Here is a 15847-nt window from a genome sequence, read left to right on the forward strand (position 1 = left end):
CATTCCTGTTATCAACCTCTGGTTTCTAGATCCAAGTTGATTTTAATTTTCTAGGTCATTAACTTAGGTGTGCTTTAGTTCCCTAATTTCAAATACCTAATCGTCCAAAATATGAGTCGGAATCTTTACATAATTCCTATACGGAAATTTTTCCTTTAATTGAAATTATGTAAAGAGGGGCAGCTGTCGACACCATATTTTGGCCGATCCCTAGAATCAATAAAAAATTCTTTTTTGAACAGCTAATCACGTTTCCAGTCCCTCTTTGATAGGCGGTCACATTTCCGATCTCTCCTTACAGAGAATTGAATCAATGCTAAGTCCTCACATTCATTAAAACTCAGCCGATCTCTCAAATCATTTACCGATCCCTCAAACCCGTTGCCGAATTTCCGGACTCGTCGGGTATATTCCTGATCTCTGTTGATGAATAAAATGAACGGGCACTAGATCTTTTCCTACCAGTTTTATTGCCGACCTCCTTTCCGAAAGTTTAAGAGCTAAAGTTTTGGTTCGATTCCGATCTTAAGTGTTCGAGTTAAATTTTCAGTCAAGTTCTGTTCAGCATTTCTTCCCTACCGATCTCATGTTCAAAGTGCTTTCCGATCTCTCATACTTAGATTAATAATCACATTTAGTTTTTGTTTTGCTGTGCTCATACAATCAAATACTCAGACAAACAATGGTTTAAAATTTTCCGATCACAATCATTCATTGAACAAAAGGCATTTCATTTCATGTCATAATTTGTACAAGTTATTCGGCTGGGGGATCACCCCCAGCCTGATCTACATTTGGATCACTCCCTCTCTCCCTTTCACCCTCGGCTTCATCCTCACTGTCTTCATCATTGTCCTCAGGAGCCACATCGGCCATCCAAGAAAAGTCTTCTTCTGGGTAACGCTCCTGGAGTGCGGCCAAGAGATCCTTGTGAGCCTTCACATAGGCCTCGGCTATTCCCGTCACCATCTCCTCATCCCTCTCCTTAAGCTCCTTGTCTTTCTCCTTAAGCTCCTTATCCTTCGCCTCAAGTTCCTCTATAAGTTGAGCGACCTGAGCGGCTTCGTTGGCGTGAAGCACCTGGACTTCCTTAAGAGCACGGTCCCTCTCATCCAAAGCACGATTCTGTTCGGCCAACCGGTCTTCATGGAGCTTTGCCCGTCCTCGACTTGAGATATATAATCCCGAGCGGATGAGAGTTGGGATCGAGGGAATCCACCTCCGATTCTTCTTCCCGATCTCCTTACCCAGCGCTGAATCCTTTCCGGATCATGGTCCGTTCACGGACACTCCACGCTTAAGCTCATGGTCCGAGTCAATATGTCGTCGAGACCATTCTCAGGATAGCTGTCCGATCCTCCGGAAAGAAGATGGTAGACCCGGGACTTTGGCAAAATCGAGTTCTCCTTGCGATCCGATTATTCCTCAAGCGATCGATCGATGCTTGAGCGCCCAGAAGAGGTCCTCCCGAAGCTTGAGTAGGCCCCCTTCCTGCTTGGAACAAGCTGCAAGAGTCGGAGGCTGCTCCTCCGATCTAGGAGGAGATCGGGTAGCTTCAGTGGTCGGCGGACCCGAAGGTTGGGGAGGATCACTTTGTATCTCCCCAGGTTCGTGACCGGGCGTTTGGAGTCGTTCCGAACGCTTTATCTCCTTTATCTTCCGGGAGATCTCTCTCTCCTTCTTCCGTTTCCTTGAACCCTCACCACCCGCCATACCTGCACAAAGAAAAGGTTAGTGAGATCGCTAAGGTCCTGAGATCGAGGTATAGAAAATACCGATGCGAGGTTAGAGAGCGGAAGTTCGCGGTCTTGGCGATGGCGGTGAGCAGTCCAATGGTGCGGCTCGGCGATCACGAATCCAAACAAGAATACTTTTTAGTGGCGGCCTCACTCTTGAGATCCATCACTATCAAACTTTCCTCTTCGCTCGGGGTAATATGGTTGGAAGCAAGGGTCCACTGGTACCACCGGCTACGGGGAAGTCCTCAAAGCGGCTCGGATCTTTGCTCCTCACAATGAAGAAAGCGATTCTTCCAGTTCTTAAGAGACGAGGCGGTCGGAAAAGAGCCGCAATTAGGCTTCGCTGAAAGAACCGATGGTCATCGTCCTTTCGGTGAGTTAGCGGTGCGGCTTGGCGAACACTTTAGCCGTAGGTCCGATTCCCTTAGCTCGGCATAGACCTCGGAAAGCTACCAAGATCCGCCACGAGTTGGGGTGAATTTGAACAATGGATGCTCGGTGAAGTTTTAGGACTTCCTTATAGAAATCGTCTAGAGGAACCTCGGAGGCCTTTAACTATTCCTCATATACCATAACCACTGCCGTTCTCTTCAAAGAAGTGATCGACACGAAGGTCGCCATGGCACTTGATTAGCTCGAGCGAATCGGGACAAATATTGTATTCTTGAACAAGCATTGCGAGCGGATTCTCGAAGAACCGAAGCTCGTCTATGGGAAGGGTCTCTCCTTGAAGAAGGCGCGTGCGCCTTAATGGTACGACCCGACGACTGGCGAGGGACCTAAGGGGTCAGGTTGCGCGCAGCCCATCGCCTCTTCTTCATCGACGATGACCAAGAGAACTCAATGGAAGGAGGGCTCGCCGCTCTCGACCTTCGGCACGCTCATTTTCAAAAGAAACAAAGAACTTAAACAAAAAGAAGATCAAAGTCCTTACGAGTCTAATCGGCGTCGGGAAACGGAGAAAATGAGAGAACTTGAAGCTATGAGCGGAGATCGAAAATGGAATGAGAGAACAAGCGGCTAACCCTCCCCTATTTATACTAGTCCGAGCATTTAATGCTCGCGAGGTTCTAGCGGCGCATCGATTGGTGAGACTCGGCAGTGTTCGACACTTCTCTCAAATATTCGAATGTTCGAGATCGGTTAATTGGAGATCGGCATAATAAGTTAAATATTTTGAATAAAGGATCAGTTAAGTGTCATTCAGGTAAAGAACCAGATCGGATAAACACAGTAGAGATCGGAAAATAATCAATGCAAAAATAAGATGATAACCGATAAAATAAAGTCTTTATTCTCAAAAGATCGGATTACATCATTTGGGCGATCTCTAGGGATCGGATTACAATAAAGGTCTAGCTACATCATGTGGCCGATCTCTAGAGATCTGATTACATTGAAAAATTACATCATTTGGACGATCTCTAGAGACAGGTGAAAAATCCTATCTGAAGAGGCTGATCTAAGGATCAGTTTATAACTTATCCCAAGGATACTCCCAGGTGATCTAAGGATCAGTTTATAACTAATCCCAAGGATACTCCCAGGTGATCTAAGGATCAGTTTATAACTGATCCCAAGGATATTGCCGACCGGAAGCTTAATCCGCTGTCGGAACACCCAATGTGGATCAGAATCGCTGTCGGAACACTCAATGTGATGAGAAGCCGAATGAACTCAGTTGAGCAACTCGAGATCGGTACAACCGAAGCCCTCAATACGGATCGGTCAAATCCAGTTCTCTCACCATCGTCAATTAGAACCATCCAATCACCTGGATAGTAAATTTTCAGTCTATGAATAGGGATTTCCATCGGTAGAGGATCAATACAACAGTTGTAGCCGGAACTTTCCCCGGAACAGCTAGAACCAAGAAACAAGGAGAAAGAGAAAAATCGAATGAAGGAAATGCCACTATCAACGAGGGTATATATAGGGAAAATGGGCATTTAATCTTTGGCGGAAAAGCGGCGGATGCTTGAAAATCGAGATGTAATTAATGCTTGGACCGAATCCAGGTGATCAAGGGATAAAGAGATCGGAGATAGGAGATCGGCATGAGAGATCGGAATAGGAGCTAGGGGAGGATCGGAAGACAAAAAGAATAAGACAAATTCCAATAACCGTAAATCGAGAATCGGGAGGTAGTTAAAGCGTGTGACGAGATCTCCACCGCACGCCTAAGAATCGCCATAATCTTGACAGTGCGGGTATGTCATGACATCCTGTACATCCCAATCTCCACCATTGATCTCACTTGTAAGGATGAATCCGAACCCTTGGATCAAAAGAAGATGACAATACCGGCGTTTTCACTCTCAGCCCTCAGATCGTTCCGGACAAGAGGATTCAAGACCGTCGGATTAAAAGAGGAAAAGGACAAATACTTTGAGAAGTGATCTCAGCCATTCGTTTTGATTCTCTTTAATTCCTGAACATCCGATCATGTACTTCAAAATCCGACCCTCCATCTCCTCAAAATGAATCGACCCTTCATGGGGAGCACCGATTCCTATAAATACTGCATGAAAAAAGCTGTTCGGGGAAAAAATATAGACCAGAGGCTGCTATTATCGTGGAGGAACTCTGAAACTTCATTCAGTTTGTTACTCTGCTGTTTTGTAGTGATTAAAAATACTTTTGAAACTAGTTTTCAGGAGTGTTTTCTTGAAAAAGATTTTGAATATTGGAACTCTACATTTCAAGTTTGTTCATTATCTGGTCATACTCTCATCATCTCTGCTTTCCTTTCCTCTGTTCAAGCTCAACTTCCTTTCACTGGTTCTTACCGGTTACCTTTTAGCTAAAGCATCTCTCGGTTTCACGGACATCAACTCTCGGTGATCAATCAGCCATCACTGCTACCACTTCACGCTTATTTCAATATATTTGGCTCCTCACGGTAAGAGTTCACACTCATTTACGTTTGTTTCTGTACTTCCTTTGTTCTTCATACATCCGCAACTTTCTTCAAGGGTATTTTGTACAAGAGAACCCAAGAGAAAATATTGTTATAAGAGTTCATGTTCTTTGTTTTATTAAGCGTCTACGTTTATTTCTGCATTTTCCTTGTTCTTCTTACATCTAGACCATTTACGCACAAGCAATCCCAAAGAAAGTCACTCTCAAATCATTTTTAGTGATCGGTTCATTTTATTGATCTCGTCATTTCAAAACCAGTTTTCTAACTCTTTGTAGTATGTAAATGGTTGGGTAACGTAGGTAGCTGCAACTTAGAGGTCTCCTTTAAAGAGGACTGAATAACCGTCGGAAGATAGCCGAACTATTAGGCCGACGTAAGCGACAATTCGACAAAGATGTCATGAAATGGAATAAGACCAAGTAAACGAAGCAGTGGATCGGTCATTAATAGATATTGGTAAAATGACTACATGAAAAGGTCAGTGAATCAAGTCTAGTGTTCCCCGTTCAGCCACAGGATATCCATAAACCTTATCCCCGGCATTTTTGAAGGTCAGAATTCTTAGTTTTAGGTTCTTAAGACCCGTAGTTGTGGTTAAATTTTTGAAGGTCGGAAAAGTCTTTGTCCGAGTCTCATCAAAATAGAAGGGGTCGGAAGAGTCCTTATCCTATCCTTGCCTAAAAGTTTTAAGTCAACTCTTAAAGGAGATCGGAGGAGGGTTCTTATCCGGTCTCCCTTCAAAATTTTGATAAACATTAAGTAGGGATCGGAAGAGAGTTCTTATCCGGTCTCAACTCAAAACATTAACGAATAACTCTAAAGGAGATCGGAGGAGGGTTCTTATCCGGTCTCCTCTCAAAATTTTAATAAATAACTCTAAAGGAGATCGGAGGAGGGTTCTTATCCGGTCTCCTCCCAAAATTTTAATAAATAACTTAAAAGAGATCGGAGGAGGATTCTTATCCGGTCTCCCTTCAAAATTTTAATAAACATTAAATAGGGATCGGAGGAGAGTTCTTATCCGGTCTCAACCTCAAATTTTAATAAACATCTGAAAGAGATCGGAGGAGAGTTCTTATCCGGTCTCATCCTCAAAACTTCAAATAAATAACTTAAAAGAGACCGGAGGAGGGTTCTTATCCGGTCTCCCCTCAAAATTTTAATGAACAACTTAAAAAAGATCGGAGGAGAGTTCTTATCCGATTCTCACACCCGTTCACTAAGGTTGTCTCATTTACTTATGTATCTGGGTGATCCAAATTTAGTGAAAAATCAAACATTCCTTCTACCAAAAGGATTAACATTGCCGCCTAAGCCCTTCTAACTAATTTGTAAAGGACGCAGAATTAAATCTACTTACCCTTATTAAGGGACGAGGTGGGGTGCCTAACACCTTCCCCACCCGTTTACGGACCCCGAACTTAGAATCTCTGTTTTGAAGTGGTTTCATTTTTAATTTAACTTCTCAAATGGTTTTCTTTAGTTTCCCTCAAAACTAAGGTGGCGACTCCTCACTTTTTCCCACTTCGGTGAGTGATCGTCCGGGCGACCGCAAAATCCCATTGCGACATCAACAATTACACAAAATCCTCAAAACAATAGTTACCTGTCAAAACAATTTCATATCATATATGTTCTATTCATCTTGTCATATAATATATCTTTTCTTACTCAAACAATTTCAAGTGAATATACTTTTCATTCATTCATTCATATGGGAATTTATATGCAGAAATTCATAACTTTATTTATAACCCAAAATATATTTACAATTTTTATTTACATCACAAACTAGTAATTACATCATGATTATACACAATGAACCAAAATACTAGTCTATACATGGGCCCTACCAAAATATAAAAGACTGATGAGGTGACTCTAGATAGTGGCAAATCTGGTCGGAGCTCTGTCCAAACACTACTATGGCGGCTACTGCTGTGACGGCTGCTAATCTCCAGTACCGACGAGATAGAAAATCCAACGCACAAAGCAAATTGCTTAGTGGTGCATAATCTTAAAGCAGAATACTAAATGATTTAAAATGACAATAATATGTATAATTTCATAATTCTAGGTCAATTGCATATTTTATAGCACTTTGGAATCAATATATTTATCAGGATTTTATCTATGCATACATTTTATTTTCAGTCTCCTTAACTCATATCAGTGAAATTGTTATCAATTCTAAGACATTTATAAATTTTTTACACTTTGGGAACAGTTAAATTTAACAGTATCTTTTTTGTCCATTTCTTATATAGTCTAAGTCATTTACGACTTTTCTGTACTTTAGAAATAAATTAGTTATTAGTATCTTTTCTATGTATTAATTTCATTCTCTGGCTTTCGAAACTCATATTACAGTATTTGAAATCATATCAGTGTATTTTATGTCATATCAGTGTATTTCATGTCATACCTGTATATTTGTGCCCAAGTAACCTATAACAAACAATAATGCTGGATACACGGGAGTATACGGGTTAGACAGCCATATGTCTACCCTGTATACATCTGTCAAGCATGAGGCCAGCTGTCAGGCTTGTAAAGCTAGAAATAAAGTTAAGCACAATGGCCAATAAGTAAGCATATAGCCTATAGAACGATCATACCAGACATATATTGTCAGTTCATGATTTTCTCTGTAGGCAGTACTGCTATCTGTAGTCCCTAATTGGTATACCAATCGATCCAAACTAAATAAATAAGTCTAGGTATACTATGGGCAATTACACATTATTACTTATTTGTTTGAAATATTCATATCACTTTATAGTGGGAAAATAGGTCCCACATATCCCTTTCATGTGCTTTATTGTTTAATGGCTTGTTAGGGTTAAATTCCTACCATAAGATAATTTATCTCATGGACCTTTGTTTAGGTTCAATTTTTGGGTCTTAACTTTACCTATCCATTGATCAGTTTGTAGCCACTGTTTGGCCACACTTCCTTCATGGAAGTTGTTTCTCTATGTCTTATGTTTATTTTCCCTTTTGAATCATGTCAATTTGATTTTTAGAACTCAAGTTATGGTCAGATAACCATAACTGATTCATTTCCAGATTCTGATTCCTTAACTAGGCAGCTTTTGGACTTAAAATTTTCCTAATTAATAGAACATGTTTCAGTCACTTCTAGGCATGGTAATCTTAATAAAAATTGTTGTCCTTTGTCTTATGATCATTAAGAAATTTGAATCACAATTTTTCAAGTTTCGTGGAATTATTTATGGCCAATTAACTGACCTGAACTCATATACCCTTTGCCAACAGGTGTTCAGTTCGGGTCAGTGACTGCAGGTCACTTTTTGAGGTTATTAAATTCATAATTTAAAGAAGGTTCCTAAAACAAGGTTGTATCCCTGTTTCTCAGGTTTCTAGAAAGGTATGGCTCATCCCAATTGTATTTTCCTAGTGGGAGATATGACTAAAAGACTATTCTGGGGTCAAATGAAGTTTGGTCAGATTCCAAGTTTTGATGTATTGGCTTGTTCTAACAATTTGACCTAGTTCTCTTGATTTTTGGGTTTTGGTCAAAATGCCAATTTTGTAGATCTATGTTTTGTGGACATTTTGCCACTAGTTTCATTACATTTAAGTTCTTGTAAACCAAGTTATGGCCATTTTGCCAAAACTGGTCGGGTAAATTTATGTCCAGCAATTTCTGGACAACCTAATTCTGGACAGTTTTGCGACCCAACTTAAGCCAGCAATTTGGTTTGGTTTTTGGCATTTTTGGGTTCAGTGGTCTTGATGAAAATTGTAGCCCTATGTCTAATCTTCCTAATTGTATAAAATTCAGGTCATTTGGACCAGTATAAAGGGAGTAATAACCAAATGAATATGTACTGTTCATTTGCTCATTTTCTGGGTTTTGTACAGGGTCATCCGGATTTGGGCAGAAAATTGGTCAAGATTTTGATGAAATTTAGGCATGGTGTCTTCATGAAAAATGGGCTATTTTTGGTCTCGTTTCACCTTCAATTGGCCTCAAAGCAATTGGAATCACATAATTTCAGTTATGGTTCCTCAAACACACTGGACTCATTAAGTCCTAACCTGCAGAAAATGGCACTTCCAAATATTCAATCTCCTCCAACTTCCTTACTTCAATTTGCATACAAAGCACTTCTATAAGCAAAAATCTCATCTCAATTAGGCTAATCTCAATAATTACACAAAATCCTCAAATCATGTACACAAACCCTAATTTTAAAGTTCCAATTTGCACAAACACAACACATTCAAACCCCCAATCATATCAACTTATCAAACATTCTCATGGAACCTATTTTTATCACTTAAAATCATCAAACCCCAAGGGTTCCATGGCTGCCAAAATTAGGGTATTTAATTTTCTTATCATTTGTTTTCATTTTCATGTGATACTCACTCATCTCATCATTCTTACATCATTCTTACAAGAGAGGGAGTGGTATCTTGCACTTACCTCTTGTGACCTCACTTCAAACTTCAACTTTCTTGCTTCTTATGGGTATCTGAAGTTTCCTTATGGAGTGGGGAGGATTTTTAATGAAGGGGACCATGGGTTTTGGTGAGTGAATGAAGAGGAAATCAAGCTTTAAGCTTAACAAAAATGGTGGAAGGGGGGGGGGGTGGGGACCCATGGAGCCGGCAATGAGAGAGAGAAGAGTGGAAAAGATGACTTGAGTTGGTAACTTTTGTCATCTTGTGTCTTATATATATTCTATCTTTTTCTTTTCTTTTCTTTTCTCTTCTTCTTCTTTTCTTCTTCTTTCTTTTCTCATTCAATTCATAAAGTTTTAATTTATGTTAATTATTTTATTCTCTAAATTTTTAATTTTGACATTTAGGTCAAAATTCACCTCTAGGGGTGAAATGCCCAAAATGTCTTTCATAGTGCATATCGAGTTATTATTATTATTTTTGTACCAATTAATAAATTCTCTTAAATTTTATTTTATTTTCTCTAAATTTTTCCTATATTTTCTTAACATTTATTCCATCAACTTATGCCTCCTCACTATAGTTTAAGTGTAGTTCCAGACATTTTGGCTGTCCGAACAGATATTAGTCATCGAAATAGTAGAATGTACGGACTACCTAAGGTCAGAGAGTTACAGAAACTGTCACACTCTACCCTCTGTAAGGTATGACATGATCCCGTAGTATACCTAATAAATTACCAAACTTTGCTTACCGATAATCTATTAAATATACTACAAGAAATTTTGACAAAACAAATGCATTTTTAAAATTTTGTGGAAAATTCGCATGGTTACAGCTAAAACTAGGTAAAAACAGTTCTTCAATTCACCTAAAAAAGGAAATTTATAAAAAATATTCCAGTCCAATCTCCACATTTCACAATTCGTTTCAAGCAATCAACTAAAATCCATCATAAGAAAATGATTCATTATCTACAAGACTCAGAAAGAATTTAAATATTACATTCATTGGGGTGATAAAATTAATTTTACAAAAATATATGCAAGTAAATAAAATCTCAGATTAATATTACAATAATTGCATTTGAGTACATTCCAAAATAATATTACATGAATTTTTGTACACTGCTCAAACGTATTTACATACAAATAGTTACATAATTATATCAAAATCTAATGTCTAGAGGTATACCTATAATATACCCAAAATTAATCTCAACACGTCTTCAAGATATAACTTCAAGTAATCTCACTCAGCTGCTCTATCCTTCCTTTTACCTACGACAGCACACAAAGCTATCGCTCAGCGGTGAACTCAGTGGTGCACAACTAATAATTTAAAATTTAATACACTATACTTTGATAAAATCAGAACAAAGAGATTGGAAATATTAAATTTCTTCGTAATACATAAAATCAAAGTCAATGTTTTCAATAGTGCAAATCATTTATTTAAATGACATTGATCAATAATTAAGATTTACCAAATCAAAAGTGAAAATTTGAAATATTCACATCAAATTATGAAAAAAAACATTCAATTTCACGAAAAAGGAAAGTGTAAAAATATAAACCAAAGATATCATTTTAGAAGCACAGTTGCTCACTTTCAAATCCATTCTTATTCTCACTGACTTAATGCAAGACTAATCCGTAAGGGCCATCTTCGAAGTTATTCTCACTCCCTATGGTAAGGGAGATCGAATCGTGCACATTCCATCCATCACACCATAACAAATTAAATTTCGAAAGGGCCATCTGTTAGTAGTATACCCTAGAGCATATCATTTAGTATGTATCTTGTACATGTTTTTATTAATAAAAGGCATTTCCACTTTTTCGTTTACATAATATATTTATGTGTAATATAAAAGGTCCATTGATATTTTGTTAAAAATTCTATTCTTAAGTTGTTAAGAATATGAGTGACAGTATTTCTAATACAAAATATCATAAATAGGTTCACAATCGAGGATACTTCATAATAAGGACATGACTTATCCAGAAAGATTATATTCATGTTTGTTCCCAAGTTATTTATATGAGATATAAATAAAATGGAATGGTGAGTCTCATACCATATAACAAACATGATAGACACTTATACATGATAAGTAGGTCGAACCAGTGACATTTATGACAAGCACATGGAGTTTACTCTTGTCAATGCATTTTCATAAATCATATCAGTCCATATAATCTTTAGACCTGAGATGTAACACCCTCCCGGTAGCAACTCCGTACATTCTACTGTTCCGGTGACCGGTGTCGGTCCGGACAGCTAGAACGTCCGGAAAAATATTTAAACTAAAGTGAGGAACCATAATTAACTCAAATATTAATAAGAAAAATTTAGGAAAAATTTTAGAAATAAAATACAACCAAGTTAAACGAGCCGGTGCCCAAGCGATGGGTAACCAGAGGGAAGTTGCGGTTCTCGCAACGAGGAGCCCTAGACCCGGGGAAAAATTCATAAAATAATTTTTGGGACTCCAGAGAAGGGTCATTGAGGTTCCTATGACATTAGAATGCCAAGAAAATATTTAGAAAAATTTTCAATCGGTACAGACAATTTTGACCCGTTAAGCCAAACGGAGGGCATTTTGGTCATTTCGCCTTCAGAGGTGATTTTTGGCCGACTTGTCCAGTTGAGTAAATAATTAATATGACATAAAATATGAAGAAACATTACTAAAAATTAAATTGAAATTGAGTAGTGATGAAAAGAAAAGAAAAATGAGAAAAAAGGGTTTATTTATGACATAAGATGATGTCATTAAAAGCCACCACCAATCACTATTGAACAACCAATTAATTAACCAATAAAAGAGACCAAAAATGGACCAAAGGAATTAAAAATGCAGCAGCCATCTCCTTCCCCAAAACCAGCCAAAACGTAGAGAGAGAGAAGAGAGGGTTTCCACCATAGCCATTCTTTGCAAGCTTTCATTCTCATGCTTCCTCACCATATTTCCTCAAGACCCCAACACTAAAATGAATCCTTGGACCTAGAGGAAGTGTTTGGCAGCCAAGAAAGTACAAGAAAAGTGAAGTTTGAACTTGGAAAAAATCTGCCTACAAGAGGTTAGTGCACTTATCTATTTAAAGCTCTTTATTTCTATGCTAAGGGACTTAAAATAAGTAAGGAATTGTAACTAAAATGAAAAAAATTATGTGTATGCATGCCATGCATTTTGGCAGCCCTATTGAAGGAATAGAAATGGAGTGTTTGATGGACTTAGAGTGAACTAGAGCTTAGGTTTAAAGTGTATACATATATATATATATATATAGAATGAAAGAGTAAATTAGGGAAATTGTGAAAACTTTGAAATTTAGCTAGGGTTTAGGAATGAAAATTTGACTTGACTTATGAAATGGTTAAAGAACATTCTAATGGTCAATTAGTGACCATTTGAGGTATGTTGACCATAAATTGGACTGAAAAATGGCATGGCAAAGTGGAATGGTAGGCTGCCTAAGGACAGCAGCAGAGTGACTAAAATTTCAGTCCACTTGGACTGCCATATCTTGGGCTGTGTTGGTCCAATTGGTGTTTGGCCAATTGGACATGAAACTAGGCTTATAATGGCACATTTTTTCTGAAGAAACCATGCCCAAAAGACCAAAGCAAGAGGACCAAAAGTTGGCCCCAATCCGGATACCCTGCAACCAGCACCTGTAGAAATGACCAAATGAACAGTAACTGTTCATTTGGCCATAACTCACTGTAGAATGGTCAAATTGATCTGAAATTTTTACAGCAATAAGATAGGATATAGACAAACAACTTTCATGAAGAACATCACCTCAAATTATGCCATTAACCCATTCAAATTATTGATCAAAGTTAAGTTATCAAACCTGCAACTCTGCAGATTTTCATTTGAACAGTAATGTTTGGATGACTATAACTCCCTCTAGAAAACTCGGATTTAGGCGATTCTTGAACCGATGGAAACCTAAGGCATGGTAGAACATTTCATATGAAGAAAGTTAGACCAAATTATGAGCTTAACTTGATCAAACTACTGACCAAAGTTGGACCAAAATCTGCCAAAACCCAAAATTGCAGCATGAACAGTACACGTGAACAGTAAACTTATTTTGGCCATAACTTGAGCTACAAAACTCCAAATGGAGTGATTCAAAAAATTAAATTCAACTAGACAAAATAAGGAACAACTTTCATGTTTACCATTTCCTCAAATTCACACTGCAATAGGGCTTAATGGAACAGTAAAGTTAGGCTTCAAAAACTGAAAATTCTGCCCTTTTGGTTTTAAGCATAGAAATGGTAATGGCAATCAATTCCAACAAGTTTTAAATACAAAATGTGGTATGTTTGGGGTGTTAAAACCAATACACCTATTTTCTATCCAAAAGTCAACATTTTTGTTGACCAATGAGGTGAATAGTGACACCAAAACTTGAAATTCAAAATTTGAAATTAGAAATGCATCTAGGGGACTTTAAATTGCAATTGGCAATTAATACTAGCAAATGTAAAACTCAAAATGTGGGATCTTGGTGTAATTAGAATTAACATATCCCTTAAGTATGAAAAAGTCAACATTTTGGTTGACTAGTAAGGTGAATAGTAATCAAAATGAGTAACAAACTAAGATGAAGACCTAGAACCAATTCTAAGCTTAAATGCTTAGAATTGTATGACAAATGTGGACTATGTATATTAGTCAAAATTGTTAAAAGGAAATTAAGACCATAAATTTGAAATCCATGAAGTATTCATGGATTACTTGAAACATGAAAAATAAGTCACCTAATTGATGTGAATAGATAGTTAGGGCTTATATGCCCATCACAAATGGAATTCATAAAATATTAATATCTCAACTTGAAATATAAAATTGTGACTACATAAGTAGATTCTTAAATGTATAAATGAGAAAGGAAAATGTTTTGAATACAATGGTACATGTGAACCATTGTTTAGAATTGTGATCAATAAGAATAACATAATGAATGAATAAATGAACTATATTAATGTGTGAATGAGACATTGGTTCTCATTATTATAGAAAGGAGAAGTATTTTGAGTACAATGGTATAAAAGGATAATTGATGTGAATTGTGATCATATAAATGATCAAATGAATGTATGAATTATAATTGAAATTTCTCATGAAATAATGAATTCATAAAACACAATATATTAATATTTAATGATATTATGTGCCCTTGTATTGCCTAGACACGTGTGTCAGATTGGATAGATTGGCATGCCAATAGGGTATTGTTTTAGCAGTACTGCGAAAGGCTTTATGCCTGTATTCATGGCTTTATGCTCGTATTCATGGCTTTATGCCAACATTCATGGCTTTTATGCCCGATTATGTGTTATCATGGCTTTTTAGCCATCTTGTTTATGTGGTTGACGTTCTACGTCCCATGGTATGACGGCCCGAGGCACCGCGGTGTCCAGTGCCAACGACCCGTTATCCAGTTTAGTCAGCCTGTCGTAGGTTACTTGGGCAGTGTAATTTATTGAGATAAGTTAAGAATATTAGCAATTAAAAATATTAGAAATTAAATAAAATAAATGAGTAAGATGACCTAAAATAAATTAGGATAGTTATTTATTAGAAAGAATCGAAATGAACTGAATGAGATATCAAAATTTACTTATTATGAAATTATCTGAGACAACCTAGCAAGTATAGAGAAAATGCTAAAAGATTAGCAAAGAAAATTATAACATAAATAAATATTGCAAATGTGCTTATATAACAATATAAGCATAAATTTATTATTTTCAAATCATTTTTCTTTGTACATCATTACTGTACATTGGCAAATAAACACTTTCAAAGAAGACTAAATTAGGATATAACACATTAAATTTTAGAAACCGCATGTGAAATATAAATAAATCTTGATTATTTGAATTATGTTTTATTTCTATCTTTATTTGTATATTATTTCCTTGTTATATTATTGCACCACTAAGCGTGATGCTTAGCGTGATGGAATTGTTTCCTTTCTTGCAGTCTTGAAGCTAGAACCCAATGGACGTTTGACTGGGAATTTTGGGAGTTTTGATCTGCAGAAGTATCTGAAGTATTCAAGGTTGTCACCTCCTCAGCAATGCATGTAGATAGGGCCCATATAGATCCTATTTTGTATTTTGTATAAAATGCTAGATATTGCATTATGATGTAAATTATGAAATTTTGTAATTATTTTGTAAATTATGTAAATTAAGGAAATTTGAAAATTTTGCTTATGTAATTTGAGAATGTTTACATATGAATTGAGTATGCATGGAAATGATTATGAAATTGAAATGTATGAATGAGATTTGAAATATGAGAAAATTATGAGAATGATTGATGAGATAATTATGATTAGCATGGATAAGACTTTATTCTGAAAATATTGTTGAAACTTTCAAACAGGTAAATAGTAAAACACGTCAACTGGTAATAAAATAGGGGAAACTCCGCTGGTTTCTCCATCGAAAAATAATTAATATTAAAATATAACGAGATCAAAATATAAAAGGAATAAAGTAAGATAAGATAGGGTGCTCCAACACCGAATGTAGTACACTTTGCTCGGCTACACTGTAGTCAGGTGAGGGGTGTTACATGAGATAGCACAGTTATATTGTATATAGGTGGTTTGAGTTTGATACTGCTTTCATACTTGTACTGTGTATGGGTATATATGCATGTGTTGACTCCTACTAGTTATATATGGAGATAGGTGTTGATCAAGATGGAATC

Source organism: Hevea brasiliensis, chromosome 5 (genome assembly GCF_030052815.1).
Source record: "Hevea brasiliensis isolate MT/VB/25A 57/8 chromosome 5, ASM3005281v1, whole genome shotgun sequence".
Lineage (NCBI taxonomy): Eukaryota > Viridiplantae > Streptophyta > Magnoliopsida > Malpighiales > Euphorbiaceae > Hevea > Hevea brasiliensis.